The sequence below is a fragment of the Rhipicephalus microplus genome, chromosome X (assembly GCF_043290135.1).
Source record: "Rhipicephalus microplus isolate Deutch F79 chromosome X, USDA_Rmic, whole genome shotgun sequence".
In the NCBI taxonomy this organism is placed as follows: domain Eukaryota; kingdom Metazoa; phylum Arthropoda; class Arachnida; order Ixodida; family Ixodidae; genus Rhipicephalus; species Rhipicephalus microplus.
In genome coordinates this window covers 495,815,029-495,842,967 of record NC_134710.1, presented here as the reverse complement: position 1 = coordinate 495,842,967, position 27,939 = coordinate 495,815,029, and the positions used below count along the sequence as shown (strand labels likewise).

Here is a 27,939-nt window from a genome sequence, read left to right as displayed (position 1 = left end):
AACGAGCCCTTACATCGAGATTTATTTCCCTTATATATTAACGAGGGTCTTGTACCGATAGACTTGGTGTCTGATGTATACAAGGTACTATTCAGCTGTCAACTCGTAAGAAGTTTACGTGCTACCTGAAGCCACACAGGCTCATTAAAACTGTGCCACACACGGCACCATGGCTATTGAGGGTGCTGACTGACATTCTCAACATTATATTCTCAGATATATGCAGTAAAGTGGCTGGGACGATAGCCATCATGGTAACTCAGTGGTAGAGCATCGAACGCGTAATACAAATGTCGCAGGTTTCGTTCCTGTCCTTGGCAAGGTATGTTTTCACCCACTTTTGTTTCTTCACAATTACATGACAATTTGACCTAATAAGGACTCCTATACTTTTCTTGGCATTTTGTCTGTTAAATCTTATTATTATTGTGTCAAAACTCGAAAAAACGAGCCCTTAGGTGAACATTTCTTTCCCTTATTTATTGACGAGAGACTCGTACTGACATATTTGGTGCCTGAGGTTGTATACGAGGGGCTTTTTGTCAGCTGCAACACGTTAACGTGCTACGTGATGCCATACAGGCTCATTGCGAGTGTGCCACACTTGCTGCCATGGCTACTGAAGGCGCTGACTGACATTCCCATCATTATTTCTCATATACAAGCAATAAAGTGGCTGGAATGATAGCCGCTATGGTAACTCAGTGGTAGAGCATCGAACGCGTTATTCGAAAGTCGCAGGTTCGGATCCTGCCTGTGGCAAGTTATCTATTCAACCACTTTTGTTTGTTCTCATTTACAACACAATTTGGCGTAAAACGACTCTTCTACTTCTCTTGGCATCATTTTCTGTTAGATCTCTTCATTATTGTCTCGAAACATGGAAAACGAGCCCTTAGGTTTACATTTATTTCTCATATTCATTAACGAGAGTCTTATACTGAAAGATGTGGTGCCTAAGGGGTTTTACGAGCGACTTTTAGTCAGCTGCCAACTCCTAACAGGTTCACGCGCTACGTGACGCCATACAGGCTCATTAGTAGTGGGCCACACTCGCCGGCACGGCTACTCAGGGCGCTGACTCACATTACCATGATTGTATTGACATATATATTCAATATAGTGGCTGGGAGGATATCATCCATGGTAACTCAGTAGTAAAGCATCGAACGCGTTATTCGAATGTCGCAGGTTCGGTTCCTGCGCAGGGCAATTTATCTTTCCACCCACTTTTCTTTCTTCAAATTTACACTACAGTTTGGCGTAATAACGTCTCCTATACTTCTCTTGGCTATATTGTCTGTTAGATCTCATTATTATTGTGTCAAAACACAGAAAAATGAGCCCTTAAATATTGATTTTTTTCCCTTATTCATTAATGAGCGTCTCGTACTGATAGACTTGGTGTCTTATGTTGTATACGAGGAACTCTTCAGCTTTCAACTTTTAATAAGTTCACGTGCTACGTGAAGCCGCACAGACTCATCAAGAGTGTGCCACACTCACCGCCAAGGCTACTGAAGGCGCTGACTGACATTCGTACATATATATTCACATATATACCCAATACCTGGCTGGGAGGTTAGCCACTGTGGTAACTCAGTTTTAGAGCATCCAAGGCGTTAATAGAAGGTCGCAGGTTCAGTTCCTGCCCACGGAGATTTATCTTTACACCCACAATTGTTTCTTCGCATTTACATTACGATTTGGCGTAATAACGACTCCTATACTTCTTTTGGCAACTTTGTCTGTTTTATCTCATTATTATTGGGTCAAAACACGGAAAAACGATCGCCTAATTATATATTTCTTTCCTGTATTCATAAACGAAGGTCTCGTAATGGCAAAGTTGGTGCCTTAGGTAGTATACAAAGGACTCTTGGTCAGCTGCCAACACCTAATAAGTTCACATGCTACGTGACACCACACGGGTTCATTAAGGGTGTGCCACACTCACCTCCACGGCTAGTGAGGGTGCTGTTGACATTCCCACGTTTTTATTCACATATATACCTAATAATTCGGCTGGAAGGATAGCCGCCGTGGTAGCTCAGTGGTAGAGCATCGAACGTGTCATTCGAAGGTCGCAGGTTTGGTTCCTTCTCACGGCAATTTATCTTTACAACCACTTTTCTTTCTTCACATTTAGGTCGCAATTTGGTCTATTAACATCTCCTATACATTTCTAGGCATTCTTGTTTGTTAGATCTTAATAATACATCGGTTAAACACGGAAAAACGAGCTCTTAAGTACACATTTTTTCTCTTATTCAATAAAGAGGGTCTCGTACTGGCAGACTTGGTGTCTTTAGGTTGTATACGAGGGACTATTTGTGTGCTGTCAACTTTTAACTGGTTCAAGAGTACGTGACGACACACAGGCTCATTAGGAGTGTGCCACACTTGCTCCTATGGCTACAGAGGGTGCTGACTGACACTCCAACGTTTATAGTTACATATATATTCAATAAAGTGGCTGCGAGGATTGACGCCATGGTATCTCCCTGGTAGAGCATCGAAAGCGTTATTCGAATCTCGCAGCTTCGGTTCCTGCCCAAGGTAAGTTATATTTTCACCCACATTTGTTTCTTCCCAATTACATTACAATTTGGCGTAATAACGTCTTCTATACTTCTCTTGGCCTATTCTTTATCAGATCTCAATATTATTGTGTCAAAACACGGAATAACGAGTCCCTATATATACATTTATTTCTAATTTTCATTAACGAGGGTCTCATACTGACAGATGTTTGGCCTAAGGTTGTTTACGAGGGACGTTTGGTCAGCTACCAACTCGTAATAGGTGCACGTGCTACGTGAAGCCACACAGGCTTATTCAGAACGTGCCACACTCGCCGCCATGGGTACTGAGGGCGCTGACTGACATTCCCATTCTTATATTCATGTATATACCCAACAAAGTGACTGGGAGAGTAGCCACTGTGGTCGCTGAGTGGTAGAGCATCGAAAGCGTTATTCGAAGGTCGCAGGCATGGTTCCTGCCAACGGCAAGTTATCTTTTTACCCACTTTTATTTCTTCACATTTACATTTCCCTTTTGTTTAATAACGTATCCTGTACTTTTCTTAGCAGTATCGTCTGTTAGATCTCAATATTATTGTGTCGAAGCACAATGAAACGAGCCCCAGAGTACACATTCATTTCTCTTATTCAATAACGAGGGTCTCGTACTGACAGACTTGGCGTCTTGGGTTGTAGACGAGGCCCCATTGTTCAGCTGCCAACTCGTAATAAGTTCACGTGCTACGTGACGCGTACAGGCTCTATAGGAGTGTGCCACTCTCGTCATCATGGTTATTGAGGGCTCTGACTGACATTCCCACGTGTATTCTCATATATATTTAATAAAGTGGCTGGGAGGATAGCCGCCATGGTAGCCCAGCAGTACAGTATCGAAAGCGTTATTCGAATGCTCAGGTTCGGTGTCTGCCCACGGCAAGTTATCTTGTCACCCACTTTTGTTCCTGCACAGTTAAATTAAAATTTGGCGTAATAGGTCTTTGTAATCCTCGAGGCGGAATTGTCTGTTAGATCTCAATATTATTGTGTCAAAACACGGAACAACGAGCCCTTGAGTATACATTAGTTTCCGTCATTCAATAACGAGGGTCTCGTACTGACAGACTTGGTGTGTTGGGTTCTATACGAGGGAGTATTGGTCAGCTGCCAACTTGTAATATGTTCACGTGCTACGTTACTCCTTACAGGGTCATAATGAGTGTGCCACACTCACCGCCATGGCTACTGAGGGCGTTGACTCGCATTCCTACCTTTATATTCACATATATACCCAATAAAGTTGCTGTAAGGATAGCCGCCGTGGTACCTCAATCGTAGAGCATCGAACGCGTTATTCGATGGTCGCAGATTTGTTTGCTGCCCACGGCAAATTATTTTTTCACTCATGTTTCTTTCTTAATATTTACATTACAATTTAGTCAAATAACGTCTTCTATACTTTTCTTGGCATTGTTGTCTGTTAGATCTCAATAACATTGTGTCAAAACACAGAAAAACAAGCCCTTGAGTATACATTTCTTTCCCCTAATCATTGACGAGAGTCTCGTACTGACAGATTTGGTGCCCAAGGTTGCATACGAATGACTATTGGTCAGCTGCCAACTCGTAATAAGTTCACGTGCTACGTGACGCCACACAGGCGCTTTAAGAGCTTGCCACACTTAACGCCAAGGCTACTTTGGGCGCTCATTGACACTCCCACGGTAATATTCACATATATACCTAAAAAAGTGGCTTTAAGGATAGCCGCCGTGGTACCTCAATGGTAGATTATCGAACACGTTATTCGAAGGTCGCAGGTTCAGTTCATGCCCGCGGCAAGTTATCTTTTCACTCATTTTTCTTTCTTCACATTTACATCACAATTTTTTGAATAACGTCTCCTACTCTGCCTTGTCATTGTGATCTGTTAGATACCAACAATATTGGGTTGAAAACCCAACACGGAAAAAAGAGTCTTTAAGTATGGGATTCTTTCCCTTATTCTTAAAGGAAAGGGTCGTGGAGACTGAATTGGTGTCTTAAGTTGTATAAGACAGACAATTGGTCAGCTGCAAACTCGTAATGGGTTCACGTGTTTCGTTACACCACACACGTTCATTAAGAGTGTGCCACACACACCGTTATGACTACTGAGGGTGCTGACTAACAATACCACGTTTATATTCAAATGTATTTCCAATAAAGTGGCTGGAAGATAGCCACTGTGGTAGCTCAGTGGTAGAGCATTCAACGTGTTATTCGAAGGTGGCAGGTTTGCTTCCTGCCCACGGCAAGTTATATTTTCACCCAGTGTTGTTCCTTCACATTTACATTACAATTTGGCATACAAGGTCTCGTATACTTTTCTTGGCAATGTTGTCTGATATGTCTCAATAATATTGGGTCAAAACATGAAAAAACAAGCCCTTAAGTATACATTTCTTTCCCTAACTCATTAACGAGGGTTTCGTACTGACAGACGTGGTGTCTTAGGTTGTATACAAGGGACTATTGGTCAGCTGCCAACTCGTAATAGGGTTCACGTGCTACGTTACGCCGCAAAGGCGTTACGCCATGTTACGCCACATGTTAGATCTCAGCCATCGCATGGTGGCTCTCATCTCTCACGCATACTTTTTGGCCCGCGTAGAGAACAAGAGGGTGCACGATCGATCGCGCTTCTTATCTTGCAGTAGGGAGAATCATACGTCTTGTGTAGCCTTTGAGTTTGTTTTAACGATTCTGTTGTAGTTATCGGGCGCACAAAGATCACGGCAATTGTTGCGCAGCCTCCGTTTTCGAAAAGGACGTGCTTTTCAGGCACAGCGAAGTAACAACTGAGACGCTTGTTCGCGTTATTCTGTACCTGAGAGTACGTTTCATGCCTCTTTTGTGCGTGAGAGCGCGGGGCACGTTTCGGTCAGCTTGCCATTCTGCGCGTGACCTCTGAATTTGTTGCTATCGCGTTCATTGCTTCGTAATTGTGGCAAATCTGGGACTTTGATCTATCTATCTATCTATCTATCTATCTATCTATCTATCTATCTATCTATCTATCTATCTATCTATCTATCTATCTACTGCTTTCAGTTCTCCTGGCCATTTCGGTATTGGTATCTGTACAAAAATTGGTTTGGCATAACATGACTGCATGATGACCATGATGGAATAGTCATAACATGAAAATTATGACATCTGTGTCATGAATGTCCTAATATTTATGTCGTGCGCTTGGTCTATTTCCATGATTGCGTTCACGTGATTATTAGAAAATTTGTGTCGTATGACATGATTGCATGGCGAACATAGGTGACAGATCCTAACACGGAAATCCTGACATAAATGCCATGTAAGCTATGACTGCACGTCACGCTCATGATGCGCTCGCGACCATTTTGCTAGCTTTATTCACACATGCCAAATTTGGTGTTACATAAGTGACGTGAATGAAGGTCGAAGGTATATGCCTTGTTCAAGCATCATAATCATGACATGCGTGTCATGTTAAACAAGACTGCATGCTACACTTAAAGCGCACACGGCCGTTTCGCTAGCTTCACATATACTTAATTCGGTAGAACGGGACGTGAATGTACGACGAAAACCAACGCCAGGCGCAAACGTGATAATCATGTTATGGAGTTCATGTATGACAAAACCTAATTGCCTATCTGGTGCTGGTATTACAAATGTCAGTGGTGCCGTATTTACGCTTCAATGAACAACACACTTGCATCTGGGCTAGATACGTGAGTTCGCATAACATTTTTACTTGTTTTTATTGTGTACTACGTCCGTCTGCCTCCTAACGTGGTGCTGATTTCAAAGTGATATGTCAAGTTTCCGCATTCGTGCTTCGCATGTAATCTATTCTCACTATACATAGGATCTGCCACTTTTTTCTTGAATTCGTTTTTTTTTGTATCACTATTATCTTTTTTCTGCTTTTACAATCTTCATGTTCTCTACTACACTACGCAGAGACTGTTTGTTGCAGTAGTAGTGGTAAGGCTTGTCCGATTCTAGTAGCGCATTTCAACCTGTAGCTTTCTGCGGACACCAAAGCTTTGACGGCGGGCCTAAACAGCTGTGCTGTCTTAAAGAAACTGCAACTTGACTATATTTATTGTGGACATTTTTGACCGAATTGTGACAGAGGCAAAACTCGAGAAGCTTCTTGGTATTGCCTTCGGGGCTTTTCACATAGTGTGCAGATCACATAGCTAAAAGAATATGAGAGCAAGAAACGCGAAACAGTACCGATAGTGTTCTAACCTCTTTCGCGTAGTTGTATGATGTCGTTGAATCCAGCATCATAAGTGCACGCACCTTAATAGGGGTGTGAATGTTTATAAAGTTCGCTTTATAAGTGAGTATGCTGGACACTAGTTTCTTGATCAAACGCTGCTCAATTTGTTTAAGACTGAAAAGCGGCCAACTTGGTATTGATCTGTGGCAAAAATAAAAAGCACCCTTTTGATAAGCAGAAGATATTACCTAAACACAATACTGGTTCTTTTACCTCGTTAGACGTTGTGTCAATAGTGAAAATACTTTGTACTCATCATAAAGAAGTCACAGTTTCGCCAAAAGGGCAAATCATTATATATTCATAGATATGCGAACGTTTCACAAAGTAAGGGACAGGAGCGGCTCTGCTGACACTCGCACGTTCAAGTAGGAATGAGTGTACATACACCTCGGTTTGTTGTAGCCTGAAATTGGGAAATATGTGCAATGGTGTTTGCCAACGTATGCGGGAGAAACAAAATGCACATGGTCAGGAAGTTATGGAGACACGGGAATAAAGATGATTGCAGTATTGGTTCTTCTGTATCCGAAAATACATGAGATAGAGAGAACACAGTAAACAGAATTCCGAATCGCATGCAGTTTTATGTGGCACCAGGCGTTTCAGATTCTTTTCCTACGTATGAGGCTTAAATAACTGATACTGAATCTGCAAAACGTGCATAGCGGGTTCATAACTGGTTGTGTCTCAAGATGCTTTCGCGGGGGCTATATATGATAGTGCGCGTAATATCAAGTGCAGTTCTCGACTGTGACAGGGATGATTGCGAAAATTTTGTTTCACCGAAAAGGTGAAGCAATGAATTTGATTGCGCCAAATGGCAATATAATACGAAGCGAGACTGGCAGTCACCTCATTTAGATACAATCTCACAAAGCTCTACAAAACGCTGGTAAGAAAACATGGTCACTCAAGGTGCACTTTTGACACCGCTTTTTTCGTTCTGAGGCTGGAGCCTCTAGAAGTCCCGCCTGCTGTGGGGGCACAAGCCACGTTCTCATAGTTTCCTACCTCCCTATATATATATATATATATATATATATATATATATATATATATATATATATATATATATATATATATAAGGGAAAGAAGTGTATACCTAAGGGCTCGTTTTTCCGTGTTTTTAACACAATAATAATGAGATATAACAGACAGTAATGCCAAGGAATGTACAGGGGAAGTTATTAACATTAATGGAATGTAAATAAGAAGAAAGAAAAGTGGATGAAAAAATTACCAACTGTAAGAAGGAATCGAACCTACGACCTTCGAATTACGCGTTCGATGCTCTAACCACTGAGCTATTACAGCGGCACTCCCTCCATCCACTTTTTTGGGTTTATCTGTGAATTTAGAAGTAGGAGCGACAGTCAGCGCCATCTATAAGCCAAACAACGAGTGTGAAAACACTCTTATGCGCATGTTTGGCGTCACGTAGCACGTGAACTTATTATGAGCGGGCAGCTGATTAATTGTCCCTCTTATACAACCTAAACACACCAAGTCTGCCAGTACGAGACCCTCGTTCAATGAAATAAGGGAAAGAAGTGTATACCTAAGGGCTCGTTTTTTCGTGTTTTTAACACAATAATAATGAGATATAACAGACAGTAATGCCAAGGAATGTACAGGGGAAGTTATTAACATTAATGGAATGTAAATAAGAAGAAAGAAAAGTGGATGAAAAAATTACCAACTGTAAGCAGGAATCGAACCTACGACCTTCGAATTACGCGTTCGATGCTCTAACCACTGAGCTATTACAGCGGCACTCCCTCCATCCACTTTTTTGGGTTTATCTGTGAATTTAGAAGTAGGAGCGACAGTCAGCGCCATCTATAAGCCAAACAACGAGTGTGAAAACACTCTTATGCGCATGTTTGGCGTCACGTAGCACGTGAACTTATTATGAGCGGGCAGCTGATTAATTGTCCCTCTTATACAACCTAAACACACCAAGTCTGCCAGTACGAGACCCTCGTTCAATGAAATAAGGGAAAGAAGTGTATACCTAAGGGCTCGTTTTTCCGTGTTTTTAACACAATAATAATGAGATATAACAGACAGTAATGCCAAGGAATGTACAGGGGAAGTTATTAACATTAATGGAATGTAAATAAGAAGAAAGAAAAGTGGATGAAAAAATTACCAACTGTAAGCAGGAATCGAACCTACGACCTTCGAATTACGCGTTCGATGCTCTAACCACTGAGCTATTACAGCGGCACTCCCTCCATCCACTTTTTTGGGTTTATCTGTGAATTTAGAAGTAGGAGCGACAGTCAGCGCCATCTATAAGCCAAACAACGAGTGTGAAAACACTCTTATGCGCATGTTTGGCGTCACGTAGCACGTGAACTTATTATGAGCGGGCAGCTGATTAATTGTCCCTCTTATACAACCTAAACACACCAAGTCTGCCAGTACGAGACCCTCGTTCAATGAAATAAGGGAAAGAAGTGTATACCTAAGGGCTCGTTTTTCCGTGTTTTTAACACAATAATAATGAGATATAACAGACAGTAATGCCAAGGAATGTACAGGGGAAGTTATTAACATTAATGGAATGTAAATAAGAAGAAAGAAAAGTGGATGAAAAAATTACCAACTGTAAGCAGGAATCGAACCTACGACCTTCGAATTACGCGTTCGATGCTCTAACCACTGAGCTATTACAGCGGCACTCCCTCCATCCACTTTTTTGGGTTTATCTGTGAATTTAGAAGTAGGAGTGACAGTCAGCGCCATCTATAAGCCAAACAACGAGTGTGAAAACACTCTTATGCGCATGTTTGGCGTCACGTAGCACGTGAACTTATTATGAGCGGGCATATATATATATATATATATATATATATATATATATATATATATATATATATATGATGACAAGGCACCTACGTTATTACACACTGACGCTAGCACACAAGGACTGGGCGCTTTACTCCTTCAGCTCGACCATGGCTTTCGCGAGAAAGTTGTCGCGTATGCAAGCCGCACTCTGACCTCTGCTAAGAAGAGATACTCGATAACCGAACAAGAGTGCTTGGCTGTTGTCTGGTCCATTCAAAAGTTTCTTCTGTATCTACATGGTCGATATTTTACTGCTTTGACAGACCACCATGCTCTTTGCTGGTTGTCAACAATAAAAACTTATCGGGGTGACTTGGTCGCTGAATTCTCTGGTTACAATAATATGACTTTGACGTCATCTAAAAGACCGGAAGACAACAATAGGCCGCCAACGCTTCGTCACGATTCCCTTTGGCAAAGGCTTCGGCACACGTCACATCCCCTTGTCAAATTGGCTATGTGAAGGACGCCTCACGGATATCATCCCTTCCTGCCCTACCTTCATCCACCCGTACTTCAGTACTTACCACTCACCAGCGAGCCGATTCTTATGGCACAGACCTCATTGGTCAGCTTACCGGTGTATCGTCTTCCCTAAATGCGAGGCTCCGGAAACAACTCTGACTATTCAAGTTGGAGGACGATGTTCTCTATCGATACATTTCCCAACCGGAAGGCTGGGCTCCCGTCGTACCACGTGCACTACGCAATGAAGTTCTACATGCTTTACACAACGAACTGACGTCAGGCCACTTTGGTTACTACAAAACCTACGAGCGCATCCGCAGTCGATTCTCCTGGCCAGGTCATTCCACGACGGTAGCTAAGTATATTGCCTCGTGTGCACTTTGCCAACACCACAAGCGGCCTACTACTGCTCCAGTCGGGACCCTACAACCACTTTCTTGCCCACCAGAGCCGTTCTCTGCCGTCGGAATTGACCTCTCCGGGTCCCTCCAAACTACATCAGACGGCAAGAGATGAATCCACACCGTGAATGATCACTCGAACCAGTACGCTGACACGACCTCAATCTCTTCAAGAACTGCTCCCAAAGTAGGAACTTCTTCTTGAATGCAATATACCTACGTCACAGGGCGCCTCGTGTTCTTTTGAGCGACCAAAGCAAGGCACTTCTTTCAAACACGCTCAGTGATGTTCTTCAAGCATCAAAAACAGTTCATAAAACAATGTCGAGCTATCACCCACAAACCAATGGTTTAACGGAGAGATTTCATCGCACGCTGTGCGACATGCTGTCCTTGTATATCCGACCTGACCATCGCAACTGGGATGCCCTTCTTTTCTTTGTCACTTATGCATATAACACGCCAGTTTAACGAACCCACTGGCTATTCTCCATTTTTACGACTATACGGACGCCAACTGACATCAACACTCCACCTTTCTTTCTTTTCTGGCCCCGTCAAGTCTTCACCATTTGTTTGTGACCAGTTTCTGTCTCGGGTTGCTCAATGACGTCGCCTTGCTCGTGTAAACACCGAAGCTAACCACGAAAATCCCAAACATCGTTAAAATGCCACTCACCGCGTTATTCTCCATCGCCATAGTGACGATGTACTTCTGGGGACTTCTGCATGAACGCCTGGCTTATGCGAGAAGCTTGACCCCCATGTTTTAGAACCTCTCTTCACTTAACGCTTCGCCTTCACTTGAGAAAGCCGATGGGAGTGCCATCTGTAGGTACGGCAAGTCACTGCATATCTGCAATAGTCTGCTGCGATTCTTGAGTAGCGCAGCATCATTTTCAGCCGAGTTGTGGCACAGTGCTCAACTCTGTCTAGTGAATGGTGAAAGTCGAGTCGAAGAGCGTTTGTGAATACGGGGGTGCGTTACGCTATCTTGGCCCCAACAAAGTTGTCGAACAGACCTCACCGGTGAACTACCGTGTCACACCTGTTCATGCCCCCACTGACCAACGCTCCCACGGGACACAGATTGTGCACGTATTGCGTCTCAAGCTCTATCATTTGCATTCCACAGCGTGATTCGCGGCCAGGCTCGCCGCTTCCTTCAGCGGGGGAAATTAGTGTAAGAATTCATGGGACTTCATCTTCCTCATCTCTAAATAACCATCGCATCAGTCTTCGCCTCGCTCCTCTTTGTCATTGGCGCCATCTTGCTGTTGCTCGAATAAAGCGTTAGCTAAACAGTGGTATTTCAATATATATATATATATATATATATATATATATATATATATATATATATATATATATATATATATATATATATATATATATATATTGTAGCGAAGCCTCCGAACTATGAAATGGGTCGAACTCTTGAATACCTTCTAGTGGGGCTACCCAACAAGGACGCCGCTCGCGCTGAGAGCCCGTGCTTGGCCGTTACTGTCGCCATTGTGCTTGCTCACTGTGGGCCGGCTAATAAACGCCTTAACATTTTGGTGGAGAGTGCTGTGCCCTTCAAACATCTTCGGTTCACATTCGATGCCCTTGGAGCTTAGATCCCGTACCGTGCCTTCAACCATGCAACAAGACGCCGCCCAGCAAACGCTTCCTCCTGCGCCGACGCCATGTTCCGGTGTCCCCCGCATCCGCGACCCACCTGTCTTCACCGGCGCGGATGGCACCGACGTCGAGGTCTGGCTCGCCATGTACGAACGCGTCAGCGTCCCCAATCATTGGGACGAGGCAGGTAAACTCGGCAACCTGGTTTTCTACCTCGCGGGTGTGGCCGGCATGTGGTATAACAACCACGTCCGATTTTAAGACCGCTATCACCAACGTTTTTGGCCGCCCTGCCGTTCGTAAGCTGCAAGCCGAGCAGCGCTTACGCGAACGCGCTCAGCAGGCCGGTGAATCATTCACCAGTTACATTGAAGACGTCCTGGACCTATGCAAGACATCCAACGACAGCATGTCCGAATCAGACAAGATCCGGAACGTCATGAAGGGCATTGCCGATGATGCCTTCACGATGCTGCTTGCCAAAAACCCAGGCACAGTAGCTGAGGTCATCACGCTGTGCCAGAGCTACGAGGAGCTCCGCCGGCAGCGTTCGATGACCCGTCGCTCCACACCACGAGATGCCGGGCTTGCAGGCTTGGAGGCGAGCTGTGACCAGGTGCACTGCTGGCAGACCTCAAGTCCTTCATACGTGAGGAAATCGCACGGCAGTTCTCTCTCCTGCCCTTTGCCCACCCACCGGCTGCTCAACAATCGGCCACTACTATTTTCCCCCCATCCGCCTTACGATTGAGCAGGAAATAGCGGAGGTCATGCCTGCGTACCACCCACAACAGCTTCCGGCTCCTGTACCCCCAAGTTACGCCCAAGTGGTCGCCAGGCCGCCTCCAGTCGTTCAAGCGCCCGTTCCACTGACTTACGCCGAAGCTGCCGCACGACCTCCATCCTTTGCAGCGGGTATGCCGGCTACGTATGTTGACGTGACCTCTCAGACTCAGCTCCAGCACCCCCTGCAGCCTTTCCAGCCACCGTTCCGTCCATCGGCTCTTGCGTCATGGACAAGACCTACCCCGGCGGACCGATGGCGCACATCCGACAACCGGCCCATTTGCTTTGCCTGCGGTTACGCCGGCCACGTAGCACGTTATTGCACTCGCGTACAGACGCCCCATATCTCGTCGCCTGTTGCTGGCCAGATCAGGCGTACCTATCACGAGGAAACGCCGTCTATGCCACCGCCAACTCGCCTAGCTTCATCTTCTCGTAGGTCACCGTCTCCACGACGTCGTTCCCCGTCCCCCATGCGGCCAAGTTCAGCTGCTCACGAGCGGGAAAACTAGTCGTCGCAGTCCCCGAGGCAAGGACTGCGATGCTATCGCATTGTGAAAGCCCTCAGAGCCGCCCATCTAATGTCATTGACGTGCTTGTGGACGGTGTTCACGCATCTGCTCTTACTCACACAGGAGCTGCAGTATCCGTTATGGACGAAAAATTTTGCCGCTTGCTTCGTAAAGTGACGACGCCGATTTCTGGATTGTCCCTTCGTACCGCCGGTTTGCATCGAATCGATCCTACAGCAGGGTGCACAGCTCGCGTTGCCGTTCAGGACGTTCTGTATGTCGCCCAATTCATCATCATTCCCGCATGCTCTCATGACGTCATCCTGGGGTGGGATTTTCTCTCCCGCAACGACGCCGTCATTCATTGTGCCGCCGCCGAAATTGAACTCTCCCCCTTCTCGCATTTGATGCCCGAAGACAGTTCTTCGAAAGTGAGCAAGATTCTCGTGAAAGACGATACCATAGTGCCTCCAAGCTCCACGATGGGTGTATCTGTCTACTGCGCTGGACTCTCCGACACAATTGCACTCGTTTCGCCATCCGACCGTGCTTGCCGAAGGAAAGGGTTGCTAGTACCTTTCGCGACCATGCAAATCACCCAGGGCAACGCCTCTATTTTCGTGACCAACCCATCTCCGTACACTGTTACCTTGGTTCGAGGGGAATGTCTCGGCAGAGCGGAACCAGTGGATAACGCACAAGTCCTGGACGTATCTGATGACTCGCGTTGTCCCAATTTGCGTACCATCAGTGCTGTTTCCACTTCTGATTCATAATCTCCTGATGTATTTGGCCCTTACACTGATGACAACCTCACGTCGGTACAGCGTGCCCAGCTTCTGAACCTGTTGCGAGAATATCGTTCTTCTTTCGATGTCGGGCGAAGTTCTCTCGGTCGTGCGTCCGCTGTTACGCATCGTATCGACACTGGTGCCCATCGACCATTACGGCAACGTCCCTACCGCGTGTCGCCTGCTGAACGTCGGGAAATTAACGAGCAGGTTGATGATATGCTCAGACGCGACGTTATTCGGCCCTCGGACAGTCCATGGGCGTCTCCTGTTGTTCTTGTTGCGAAGAAAGATGGTTCTGCGCGGTTCTGTGTGGACTACAGACGGCTCAATAAGATCACTCGCAAGGATGTTTACCCACTGCCGCGCCTCGATGACGCAATTGACAGCCTTCACGGAGCCGCATTTTTTTCTTCTCTCGATCTGCGCCCGGGGTACTGGCAAGTACCCATGGCTGATGACGCTCGACCGAAGACTGCGTTCATCACACCCGACGGCTTGTACGAATTCAACGTCATGCCGTTTGATCTATGTAATGCACCTGCGACCTTTGAGCGCATGATGGACACCGTGCTGCGCAACTTGAAATGGCACACGTGCTTGTGTTACCTCGATGACGTTGTTGTGTTCGCTCCAGATTTCTCTACGCACCTCCAACGTCTGAAAGAAGTTTTTGCACGTGTCAGCAATGCCGGCTTGCAACTAAATCTGAAGAAGTGCCGCTTTGCAGCACGGCAACTCACCATCCTTGGGTACGTCGTGTCCAAGGATGGCATTCTTCGTGACCCAGCCAAGCTTCGGGTCGTGGCCGAATTCCCCAAACCTGCGTCCGTCAAAGAACTGCGTAGTTTCGTGGGCCTGTGCTCATACTTCCGACGCTTCATACGAAACTTTGCCATGATCATATCACCGCTGACGAAGCTCCTTGGAAGTAACGGGTCCCTTAATTCGTGGTCGTCTGAGTGCGACGACGCGTTCGCGAAGCTCCGCCATGTGTTGACGTCTCCTCCCATTCTACGCCACTACGACCCTACGGCCCCGACGGAGGTGCACACAGACGCCAGCGGTGTAGGCCTCGGCGCTGTCCTGGCGCAGCGCAAACCCGGATTCCCTGAATATATCGTAGCATATGCAAGCCGTACGCTCACGAGAGCTGAGACAAACTACACCGTCACAGAGAAAGAGTGCCTGGCGATTGTCTGGGCTCTTACAAAGTTTCGACCGTATTTGTATGGTCGCCGATTCGATGTCGTCACCGACCATTATGCACTATGCTGGCTTTCATCATTGAAGGATCCCTCAGGCCATCTCGCCCGTTGGGCTCTTCGTTTACAAGACTACGACATCCGCGTGCTGTACCGCAACGGACGCCAGCATGCTGACGCTAACGCCCTCTCGCGCTCCCCTCTGCCTGAAGGTGATGTGCTCAGCTCAGTATCCTCGGCTGCTGTTTCTGCCATTGACGTTGAGATAATGGCTACCGAACAGCGAAAGGATAATTGGATCGGCCCGCTGATCGACTTGCTCTCTGATCCATCCGCAACGCCATCCACGCGTGCATTGCGTCGTCAAGCTCGCCATTTCACCATTCGTTGCGGCCTTCTACACCGACGCAATTACGACGCCGACGGCCGGCAGTGGTTACTCGTGATACCCCGCAGTCTGTGGTCAGAGATATGTGAATCCTTCCATTCTGATCCGCAATGCGCGCACTCTGGGGTATTCAAAACCTACCATCGCATTCGACAACGCTACTTCTGGCGTGGGATGTACCGCTATATGCAGCAGTTCGTTCGCTCTTGCCTCACTTGCCAACGCCGTAAACCGTCAGCTCACATGTCGCACGCCAGTCTACAACCATTACCTTGCCCTGACCGTCCCTTTGGGCGCGTAGGTATCGATTTGTATGGACCACTTCCTCTGACGTCGGCTGGTAACCGCTGGGCCATCGTTGCCGTTGACCATTTAACGCGATACGCCGAAACCGCCGCTCTCCCTGCGGCTGCTGCGCGCGATGTTGCGTCCTTCCTGCTGCATCGATTTATACTGCGCCACGGACCACCCCAAGAGCTTCTCAGCGATCGAGGCCGTGTCTTCTTGTGGGAAGTCGTCGAAGCAATTCTGACGGAGTGCCATTCTGTCCACCGCAAAACTGCTGCTTACCACCCACAGACGAATGGCCTCACCGAACGCTTTAACCGCACCCTCGGCGACATGCTTTCTATGTACGTCGCTGCCAACCACACTAATTGGGATAATATACTGCCCTTCGTCACCTACGCCTACAACACCGCCCCTCAGAGCACGACTGGTTTTTCACCTTTCTACTTGCTGTACGGAAGGCACCCGTCGCACACCATGGACACGATACTCCCGTACACGCCGGATCCATCTGAGTGTACACCTATTTCCGAGACAGCCAGGCTTGCTGAAGAGTGTCGCGAGCTTGCCAAGACTTTTACGACGCAAGAGCAAGAGCGGCAGAAGAGTATCCGTGATGGCTCTACCACTTCTGAGCCCACGTTCCTTCCTGGTGCGCTTGTATGGCTCTCGATCCCGACCTCTGCCGCTGGCCTCTCTTCCAAACTACGTCCCAAATACGAAGGCCCCTACCGTGTCATCGAGCGCACCTCACCCGTCAACTATCTGATCGAACCCGTTGAACAATCTTCGAACATGCGCCGCCGTGGGCGAGACATCGTCAACGTGGAGCGCCCGAAGGCTTATTATGACCCGCTCATAATAAGCTGTTAGGTCGCCAGGCGGCTCCCTCTTAAACCCCGGGGTAATTGTAGCGAAGCCTCCGAACTATGAAATGGGTCGAACTCTTCAGTACCTTCTAGTGGGGCTACCCAACAAGGACGCCGCTCGCGCTGAGAGCCCGTGCTTGGCCGTTACTGTCGCCATTTTGCTTGCTCACTGTGGGCCGGCTAATAAACGCCTTAACAATATATATATATATATATATATATATATATATATATATATATATATATATTAAATATATATATATATATATATATATATATTGAATATATATATATATATATATATATATATATATATATATATATATATATATATATATATGCAGGCATGGTGGTTGAGTGGCCGTAGCGTTGCATATAGTCTAGTAGATCCTCCGTGAGCGTTCACAACGTGGTTTATTTCGACGTTTCGGCTTAGAGTCTGCCCTTCATCAGGAATCCTAGGACTCTAGGACAAAACGTCGAAATAAACCACGTTGTGACCGCTCACGGAGGATCTACTGGACTCTCTTTCCCTCTGTCTCTCTCTCTCTCTTTCTATATACATATACATATATATATATATATATATATATATATATATATATATATATATATATATATATATATATATATATATATATGGGGATAGGGCATCAAACGCGTTATTGAAAGGTTCGAAGGTCGTAGGTTCAATTTCTGCTCACAGCTGGTTATTTTTTCATCTACTTTTCTTCTTATTTACATTCCATTGGTTCTGATAACTTCCACAGTACATTCCTTGGCATTATTGTCTGATGTATCACATTAACATTATGTATATATATATATTGTCACGTAGTTTAGTTACTACCTACTGGAAGGCCGAGGAACGCGAGGAGAGCGAGGAACATAAACAGGCCGAAAATACAAACAAGCGCGAGCTCGCGGCTCGCGTGTGCACCAACGCTGTGGCTTGCCGTTTCTTGCTGCTTCGTCGTCGTTCGCATAGTGCCCTACATTGGTCCCCGTTGAGAGGCGAAGCCGACCTGGCGACTTGAGGCATAGTCACTATAGCGTGGTCGTAATACGGCTTCAGGCAACTCACATGCACAACTTCTCGGCCACGACGGCGTAAGTCATCAGACTGTGTCAAAGTCTCAATCTCATAATTGACTGGTGACGTACGGGCGAGAATGCGATAGGGCCCATGGTATCGTGCCAGTAATTTTGAAGAATGGCTAGGAGTACTCGGTGGAATACAGAGCCAAACGAGAGCACCATTTGTGAAAGTAGAGAGATGTTGGTAGGTGTCATGCCGTAGCTTCTGATGGCCTTGGTCCTCGGTTGTCAGTGAACGGGCCAATCGTCTGCAATCTTCTGCGTACCTGGCAACATCAGAAATTGCAGTGTACTCCAAGAAGTCGGGCGTGTATGGGAGGATGGTGTCCAGCGTGCACGATGGTTCGCGTCCATACATCAGAAAGAAAGGTGAAAAACCGTGTTGTCGCGTGCGTAGCGCTGTTATACGCATACGGGACGAATGGAAGTACAGTGTCCCAATCGGTCTGGTCTGAAGCTGTGTACATCGTCAACATAACACCGAGAGTGCGATTAAATCGTTCTGTGAGGCCATTCGTCTGCGGGTGATATGCTGTCGTCATGCGATGAACCATGTTGCACTGAGCGAGCAAGGCTTGAATGGCGCCAGACAAGAAAACACGACCTCAGTCGCTCAAAAGTTTGTGGGGAACACCATGGCGAAGAATAAAGTTGCGCAAGATGAAAAATGCAACATCCCTCGCGGTTGCTGCGGGTAGTGCTGCCGTCTCCACGTAACGCGTGAGGTGGTCCATGCCGACAATTATCCACGTATTTCCAGAAGACGACGTGGGAAGTAATCCGTATAAGTCGATACCGACGCGGTCAAATGGACGCGCTGGACAAGGCAGAGGCTGAAGTGTACCTGCAGGGCGTTGAAGTGGGGCTTTACGTCGCTGGTATGCACTACAAGCACGTACGTATTTACGGAGAATTGTGTTCATGCCGCGCCAATTGTACCACTGACGTAGGCAGTTGTTCGTTTTGAGAGCGCCGGCGTGAGCGCTTTGTGGGTCATTCTGGAAAGCAGCACAGATTTCCGAGCACACGTGGTTGGTTATCACTAACAGCCCCCTCCGACCTTCAGACGTGTAATTCTGCCGATAGAGGAGGTCGTCTCGAATAGCGAAATGTGTGGCTTGACGGTGGATAGTTCTTCAGACCGAATTAGCTAACGGATCAGTCAAAAAGGCGAGAAGTTGGGAAATCCACACGTGTTTGCGTTGTTCCAATGCCACGTCTGGCAAGTTGATTGGTGTTATGACAGCTGAAGAAGGTGACGAGGAGGTTTGGTCAGCCGGTAGGGTCGAGCGGGATAGCGCATCAGCGTCGGAGTGCTTGCGGCTGGATAGGTATACAATACGAATGTAGTATTCCTGTAGGCGAAGCGCCCAACGACCAAGGCGCCCTGACGGGTCTTTGAGCGATGATAGCCAGCATAGAGCGTGGTGGTCCGTGATGACTTCGAAAGGGCGGCCATAAATGTATGGGCAGAACTTCGTGAAAGCCCAGACAATTGCGAGGCACTCTTTCTCAGTGACGGAGTAATTACGCTCGGCTTTCTTGAGGGTTTGACTCCCGTAAGCGACCAGTATTCTTGGTATCTTGGTTTTCGTTGAGCCAATACAGCACCAAGACCGACACCACTGGCGCCGACGTAGTCTTCCGTAGGTGCATCAGGGTTAAAATGACGTAGTATTGGAGGTGATAATAATAACTACTGAAGCACGGTGAAGGATTCGTCGTACTCTTTTGACCAAGCAAAAATTCGTTTGAAAGTTGTCAACAGGTTTGTAAGAGGTGCGATGATTGAAGAGAAGTTGCGCACAAATCGACGAATGTATAAGCACAGGCAGATAAAACTTCGAATCGTCTTGATGGAATTGGGCTTCGGATAGTCGGCCACGGTGCGGAGTTTCGCCGGATCCGGGAGAACACCCTCTTTGCAGACGACGTGACCTTGTATAGTGAGCTGACGTGAGGCAAAATGGCACTTCTGTATGTTAAGTTGAAGGCCAACAGAGGTGAGACACGTGAGAATAGCACGAAGACGAACAAGGTGAGTCGAGAAGTTGCGAGAAAAAAAAGACGATGTCGTCTAGATAGCAGAGGCACGTGTTCCACTTGTAGCCGCAAAGGATGGTGTCCATCATCCGTTCGAAGGTAGCTGCGGCGTTGAAAAGTCCTAACGGCATGACGGTAAACTCATACAGCCCATAAGGTGTTACAAATACACTCTTCTATCGGTCAGGATCAGCCATTGGAACTTGCCAATATCCATAGCGTAAATCTCAAGAGGAGAAATAATCTGCTCCTTGTAAGCAATCGAGAGCATCGTCGATGCGTGGCAACGAACTATCTTATTATCATCCTTCCGAGTTATCTCATTGAGCTGGCGGTAGTCGACACAGAGTCGGATAGACCCATCCTTTTTGCGCACAAGTACAACAGGAGACGACGAAGGGCTCTGCGATGGCTGGATGACACCAGGCTTGAGCATATCGTCGACTTGTTTGTTGATAATACGGTGCTCTTCCGCTGAAACTCGATATGGCCGTTGGCAAAAGAGAGCATGAGTACCGGTGTCAATGTGATGCGTGATGTTCGTTGTGGGACCTAAATATGGTTGAGCGCAATCGAAGGCAGAACGGAAGTCTCGAAGAAGGGACAAGAGTTCGCGTCTTTGTGTCGGCGATAGCTCAGCGGCAAGAGAGGGCTGGAATGAGTATGTCGTGGGCAGTGTGGCCACAGGGGGCGTCATAGCATTGAGCTGGAGTGCGTGTGGAGAGGAAGAATAAACTGCCGAACACTTGATAATGTTCTGTAAAGGGCTTCACCCTATAGTTCAGGATGATGGCGCTGCCTTTTTCAAAGCACTGGGGTTTAGGGACTGCGAAGGCAAAATATACTATAAGCGGGTAGACTTAACTAGAAGGAGGTTATCTGATTGGTGGCTAAAGTCAAGGCACGAGTAAAAATTAAACCCTTCACTGCAAAGAACGAATCCTCAAACTCACTTTTTAAAGAAAAAAAATTAAATCTAGTTTTTGGTTCATTAAGTATTACGGCTTGGTGGTGCTAGCCACCGACCGATCTAAAAGGTACAGCCATATCCATTCATCCATCAATCCGGAGGTGAGGTGGGTGTTCGGCAAACTCCAGAGGGCGCAAGAGGTCAACGTCTTGTATGTTACCCAAACATTCTCCACGAATTAAGGTAACTGGCGATCGGAGTGAGTTCGCAACGAGCATGGTGGTAGCACCGGCTTCCATGTTGAGTATGGCAAAGGGCAGGTGTAGGCCACGACGGTGGATAAATACGTCAGACGGAGTGAACAAAACAGTTCCGGCAGGAGTGGCCATACAGGTCAGGGCTACAAGGGTGGATGTTTTCGGTGCTATTTCCGTGTCTGCAGCAATGACAAGTTTGTAAGCTTCAGAAAGGGAATCTACCAAACAAGAGGTTGGCAGTGGTGTCCGCAAGGTAGATTGTGACGTAGCGCAGGTTACTTGGGTCGTCCCATTTGTTACTTGCGCTGACTTTGTCGTACCTCGCCAACCCATCTTCGACCTCCGACTCAGTGGAGGCCGTGAAGATAGGAGGATCACGTTGAGGATACACGGCGCCGCAAGTGCCATGGACGGTCGAAGGTCCCACCTGGAGAGGCGTCTCGGTGGCCATGTTCATGTCACGTAGAGAGGGAAGCTTACGGGAGTGAAGTTTCAGGTTTGTACGGGAGTCCACACACCTCCACCAGATGTCACGTAGTTCATTTACGTACAAACCTACTGGAAGGCCGAGGAATTCCAGTAGAGCGAGGAACGTCATCAGGCCGATATATATATATATATATATATATATATATATATATATATATATATATATATATATATATATATATATATATATACATACATGGGATATGGCACAAGGGGAGCGTTGTCAACAATAAATATATTTATTTCCTAACAGTTTCGGGAGGGGGCCTCCCTTCATCAGGGGATCAGTTATACTGACATGAACTTCCAAACTTCGTTGCTGCCGCGTCCCTCTCGCCTTGAAAGATGTTTGCGAGAATGAGAGGGAACTAAAAAAAGGGAAGAAAGAGAAAAAAAGAAAAAAAAGAAAAAATAGGGGGAAGAAAAAAGACGAAAAGAAAAAAAGAAAGAAAGAAAAGAAAGAAAGTAAAAAAGAGGGAGAACCACTGTCAACACTGAGAACGAAACCAACGGTCCGTGTACGTCCACACCCGGTTTATTTTTATATTTATATAAATATATATTTTATATATATATAATATAATATATATATATTTATATATGTATATATATATATATATATAATATATAATTATAAATATATTTATCCTTGTTGACAACCCTCCCATTGTACCATATCCCATACCTTCACGAAGACAAACTGGCCCATTGAATTATTACTCCCACTATATATATATATATATATATATATATATATATATATATATATACAGGTACGTGAGAACCTTTGTACAAATAATTTAAGCGGCCAGGCGTTCAGAAAGTTAGATAACTATTGCTATGAGCAGCCTGATTAACCAAAATTTAGTAAGTAACCCTTACTGGTGGCGGCAAAATTGCAAGTTGGCATATTTATATTGAAAAAGTATAGGCAGTTGTGTTTGTACAAAGTTTTAATTGAAAAATTTTTCTAGCACGGCTGTGCTTTGAAATATCCGGCTCCAAGGTTTAATTGTCTTTCGCATGATTACGCGTGCAAGAAGGTGAGGGTCAGTGCAAAGCTCCTCCCTAAAATCACGCGTCTGTTGTGCGCGCTCTTTAATGTGTGAAGAAGGTGAAAGCGTAGGCATAGGTGATAAGAATTAGCGTTGCCCCTTAGACTGGCGAAATCGAAAATCAAAGACCCCTTGCAAGCGGCATCCTAACACGGAACTGCAGAGCCTCTGAAGATAGTGGCAGATATCATGCCGAAATAATGGTGCGAGCGGAGAATCTGGGTGCCAGTACGCTGTGTAACAATGACCACAGAAACGTGCATGGTCATCGCCTGGGCTACGTCAACAGCGTGACTCCTGATGTGCGAGTACTTTAACTTCCATTGAAATCACTAGCATCATTTCCACTCATAACTGAAATAGTTGTATCCTTGCTAGCGCATATTTCTCGCTGCTACATATGCTTATTTTGGTCGTGCACGAATCCCACCGGAATTCTTTACCTCTCAAAACGGCAATGCCCAAAGATGTGTTCTAAAGTCTGCCTTCGGTAGCAACGCAAACTTAGAACCACCCTCGCGTCATCTCGATGACTCGGCGCACTACTTCTGCAGGAATACTCGCACAGGCAGATGTTATTCTGCCCTACATGTCACGCCGCCGCAGAGGTCTAGTGGCTAAGGTATTCGGCTGCTGATGAGCAGAGGCGGTGGCGGCTGCATTTCCGATGGAGGCTGAAATGTTGTAGGCCCATGTTCTCAGATTTGGGTGCACGTTAAAAAAAACCGCAGGTGGTTGAAATTTCCGGAAGCCTTCATTTCGGCGTCTCTCATAATCATAAGATGTTTTTAGAACGTTAAAATTCCCATAATTATTCGTCTATTATGTCATTAACATCGCTGGCTCTGTTACATAAACTGAATATTTAACGTATCACCCCGAAAAAATCGAACGGAGAATGGTCAGGAGATCTTGGTGGCCAAGACATCGCTCCTGCGTGCCCAATACACTGTTGTGGTAAACGTCGGTCCAACCATTTATACGCTCTGGTAGAAAAATGTGGTGGCGCTAGATTGTGCTGAAACCATACTTGGCACAGGTCATTCAGGAAAAGACTGCAGATAGGGTATCATTGACAACACCTATTACTTCTTCTATTTACTACTTTCCGTTCAAGTTATCCTCAAAAAAGTGAGGTCCAATGATCCTGTCCCCGAGTATGCCACACTACACAATCTTACTGCAGCAAACTTGATGCTTGTGCCGCCTCAGTCAGTGTGGGATTTCTTGTCCCAATAATGGGCGTTGTGAAGATTAACGCTTCCATTTCGGCAAAATTGAGCTTCATCAGTCCAAATTATTCTGTGCAAAAAGTAATTTTCTCTTTCAGTATTTTTGAGGCCCCAACTGCAGAAGCCAACTCGCCTTTCAAAGTCCGCCTCATTGAGCTCCTGATAAAGGTAAACGTTATATCAATGGAGCATGTGCTTTCTTAGACTATTTGTGACTTCTCCGATGCTGCCACCGCACTGATTGGCAGTCTGTCGCATCCTGAGCTCTGGAATGAACGTTACGAACTCGACAACGACTATTTTAAATTATTTATCGACTATTGTCTTTGTAGTTTGTTTTGGAAGGGGAAGAGAGCCTATTGTGCGAAAGCGTTAAAAAAGGTTTACCAGTGTGGGCCTTGTTGGAAGTGAATAGTGTGGGTGGCAAGACGCGTAAAGCTCCACTGCTAACAAAACATTGCCATTCTATAAAGCCATTGCAAGCACCACGTGTAATTTTTCTTTGGTAGAATACCTAACGCCAGAAGCAACCATATTCTCTCGAAAAAACTTCACGTGGATTTTTATGGTAGACCTTTATTGCAGGGACACTGTGCTACTGGAGGCACCCTAGTACAAGGCGGCCAAGCTAACGTGTTCACAAGATGTCTCAATTCGATCTAAAGTCACAAAAAACGTGAAAATTGGTATCCCGTTATCGTGTTGATTAGCAGCAGGCGTAAGGTTCATGGCGCACCAGGCAGTCACACTTTGACTTTGCCGGCCGAGAGGGCAAGGGTAATGGTTATCATGTATACCAATACTAAACAGCAACACGCAACCAATGCATCGCTTAAGTAAGGAGCTTTGTGCTCACCCACACCCTCTTGCATGCGTAATCATGCGAAAGACAATTGAGTTTTGGAGCTGGTATCTCGGAGCACAGTCGTGCTAGAAAAGATCAGGGGTATAGAAACTGAAACATGTTCCAGGAATGTCTTCCAGAGATATCTTCTAACTGAAGCCATGTACAAACACCACTGCCTACATTTCTTTCAGTACAAACACGCCGACTTACCACAGGCAGTAAAACATTTATTATTAAATTTTAGGTGAGTGGGCTGCTGACAGCAGTAATTAAATGTGAATTTCTGTTTGCCTAACCACCTAAATTAATTGTCCGAGTGGTTCTCTCGTCCTTTCCAGCACCTAATGTAAGAAAAATTAAATCCTAACTTATAACACCCGTTGTAAGTATGAAAGTAGATGCGCTTTCACATAACAGCTTTTTCTTTGGCGGGCTAAAGAAAAAGCAGTTATGTGAAAGCGTATCTATTTTCATACTTAAAACCTTGCAGCAACCGGAGTCATTCTTCACACACACACACACACACGCCCACACACACACACACACATACTTACACACATATATATATATATATATTATATATATATATATATATATATATATATATATGGGATATGGCACAACGGGAGCGTTGTCAACAAGGATAAATATGATAAATATATTTATCATATTTATCCTTGTTGACAACGCTCCCGTTGTGCCATACGCCATACCTTCACGAAGACTAACTGGTCCATTGAAATATTACTCCCACTATATATATATATATATATATATATATATATATATATTGAGCGAGAAAAAGCGAGCTCTAACAGAAGGCAATAATGCCAAAGAAAGTGTAGGGTAAGTTATTAGGCCAATTGTAATGTAAATGAGAAGAAAGAAAAGCAGGTGAAAAGATAACTTGCCGTGGGCAGGATCCGAACCTGCGACCTTCGAATAACTCCCACGTTTAAATTGATATTGGTACCAAATAAAAAGTGGCAGGGGGGATAGCTGTCGTGGTAGCTCACTGGTAGAGCATCGAACGCGTTATTCGAAGGTGGCAGGTTCGGATCCTGCCCACGGGAAGCTATCTTTTCACCAACTTTTCCTTCTTCTCATTTACAATATAGTTGGCCTAATAACTTCACTTATACTTTCCTTGGCATTATTGTCTGTTAGATCTCAATAATCTTGTGTAAACGCGAAAAAAGGAGCCCTTAAATATACACTTGTTTCCATAATATATATATATATATATATATATATATATATATATATATATATATATATATATATGTGTGTGTGTGTGTGTATGTATATATACCAAAATGTGGTGGACAGGCAAAACGAAAACTTTTTATTTTTCCTATGTTTCAGTCGTTTTCTACAAGATTATTATTCTTCAAGACTAATAATTTTCTTCAAGACATATTAAGTCTTAACATTCATCAAAAGGCAATACTCGTAAAACTGGATGTCGCTTCACTCTATACTAACATACCGCATGTCGATGGAATTTCTGCAGTGCCTAATGCATACGAGGAGTCTTGCCTCGATAAACCAATCGATAAAAAAGCCCTACAGTTGCGATTGAAGCTTATCCTTGAATTCAATAACTTTTAATTTAATAATTGTCTTTGCGTTCAGATCAGTGGCACGTTTATGGGAACCTGGATAGGCCCTACTTATGTTAACATTTTCATGGGCATTCTAGAGAATATATATCTGTCCAGCAATGACCTACAGCCTTTGTTTTATAGACGGCTCATAGATGATATATTCTTAATTTGGACACATTGGGAAGACACGCTCTTAAAATTTATAGATGGATTCAATAATTTCCATCCGTCAATCAAGCTTTCGCACAGCTATTCCACAAATTTTATTAACTTTCTGGATGTCACCGTCGCGCTTTCCGAAGGAAAATTGATCACAAAAGTATACCGCAAACCTACTGATAAAAACCAGCTTTTTGATTTTCAGAGCAGTCATGTGCGACATTGTAAGACAGGTATACGTTATAGTCAGACTCACCGTTTTAAGCGATTGTGTTCCGATCGCGAAGACTTCCGATCTAACTGCGAGCAACTTAAAAAAAGCGCTTTCATTAAACGACAGTATGCAGCGGACTTGGTCAATGACGCTATAGACCAAGCAGACCAATTGAATAGCGCCGACATTCTTAGTGCAAACAGTTTGCCTGAACAACGTTCTCGCACTAATCTCGTATTAACTTACTCGGCATAAGTGCCAAAGGTTCTTTCTATACTCAAACGCCACCACAACATCGTTACTCAAAGTGGGCTTCTGAAAAATATCTTTCCTGAACCACCTCGCGTAGTCTACCGGCGCTCAAAGAATCTCTGCGATATGTTAACATTGTCAAAATCAAATGAACCCACAACATCTGGCCGTGCACCTTGCAACAAACCACGCTGCAAGGTTTGCCAACATATGCAAACCACTCAGGAAGCCGTTAGTACGTCGTCTAATTTCACCCTTAAAATTCGCGGCCCCTTTAATTGCGATAACTCTAACGTCATATACATGCTCGAGGGCGCCGTCTGCCAAGAACAGTATATTGGCCATACTAAAACACCGTTCCGAATACGCTTCAACAACCATAAATCGCATACCAATACGCAACCTAACCTCCCGTTCTCAAAACATGTTCGCTTACCAGGGCACTCGTTCGAAAAAATTAGGGCCACTATACTTGAATCGGGCTTTCATTCTTAACACGATCAGGAAATCCGTGAATCGTACCTCATCTACAAATTCAACACCGTGTCATCAGGCATAAACGAAAGTACAGGCACGCTTTCTAGCGTGCCCACTAACCATTAACAGCCTTAACCCATGGCCCGTAGCGTGATCGGTTAAGCTTGTTGGATACCGTCTCTAATGCTTCTGTTATTGTGTATATTTGTGTATCCAATGTTTACAGTCACTTGAGTTTATTAATCGCCGCCGCTATCACGAATGTGGATGCA

The 27,939-nt window shown here is 45.4% G+C and overlaps 3 non-coding genes across 3 annotated transcripts; all 3 read right to left on the bottom strand.

Annotated features, from left to right (window-relative positions):
• Window positions 1-8,534: 8,534 nt before the first annotated feature.
• TRNAT-CGU (transfer RNA threonine (anticodon CGU)) lies at window positions 8,535-8,607 on the bottom strand. Its single transcript has one exon. It is a non-coding gene; the product is annotated as a tRNA-Thr (tRNA).
• Window positions 8,608-8,990: 383 nt separating this feature from the next.
• On the bottom strand, window positions 8,991-9,063 carry TRNAT-CGU (transfer RNA threonine (anticodon CGU)). Its single transcript has one exon. It is a non-coding gene; the product is annotated as a tRNA-Thr (tRNA).
• A 383-nt stretch (window positions 9,064-9,446) lies between these two features.
• On the bottom strand, window positions 9,447-9,519 carry TRNAT-CGU (transfer RNA threonine (anticodon CGU)). Its single transcript has one exon. It is a non-coding gene; the product is annotated as a tRNA-Thr (tRNA).
• Window positions 9,520-27,939: the final 18,420 nt, after the last annotated feature.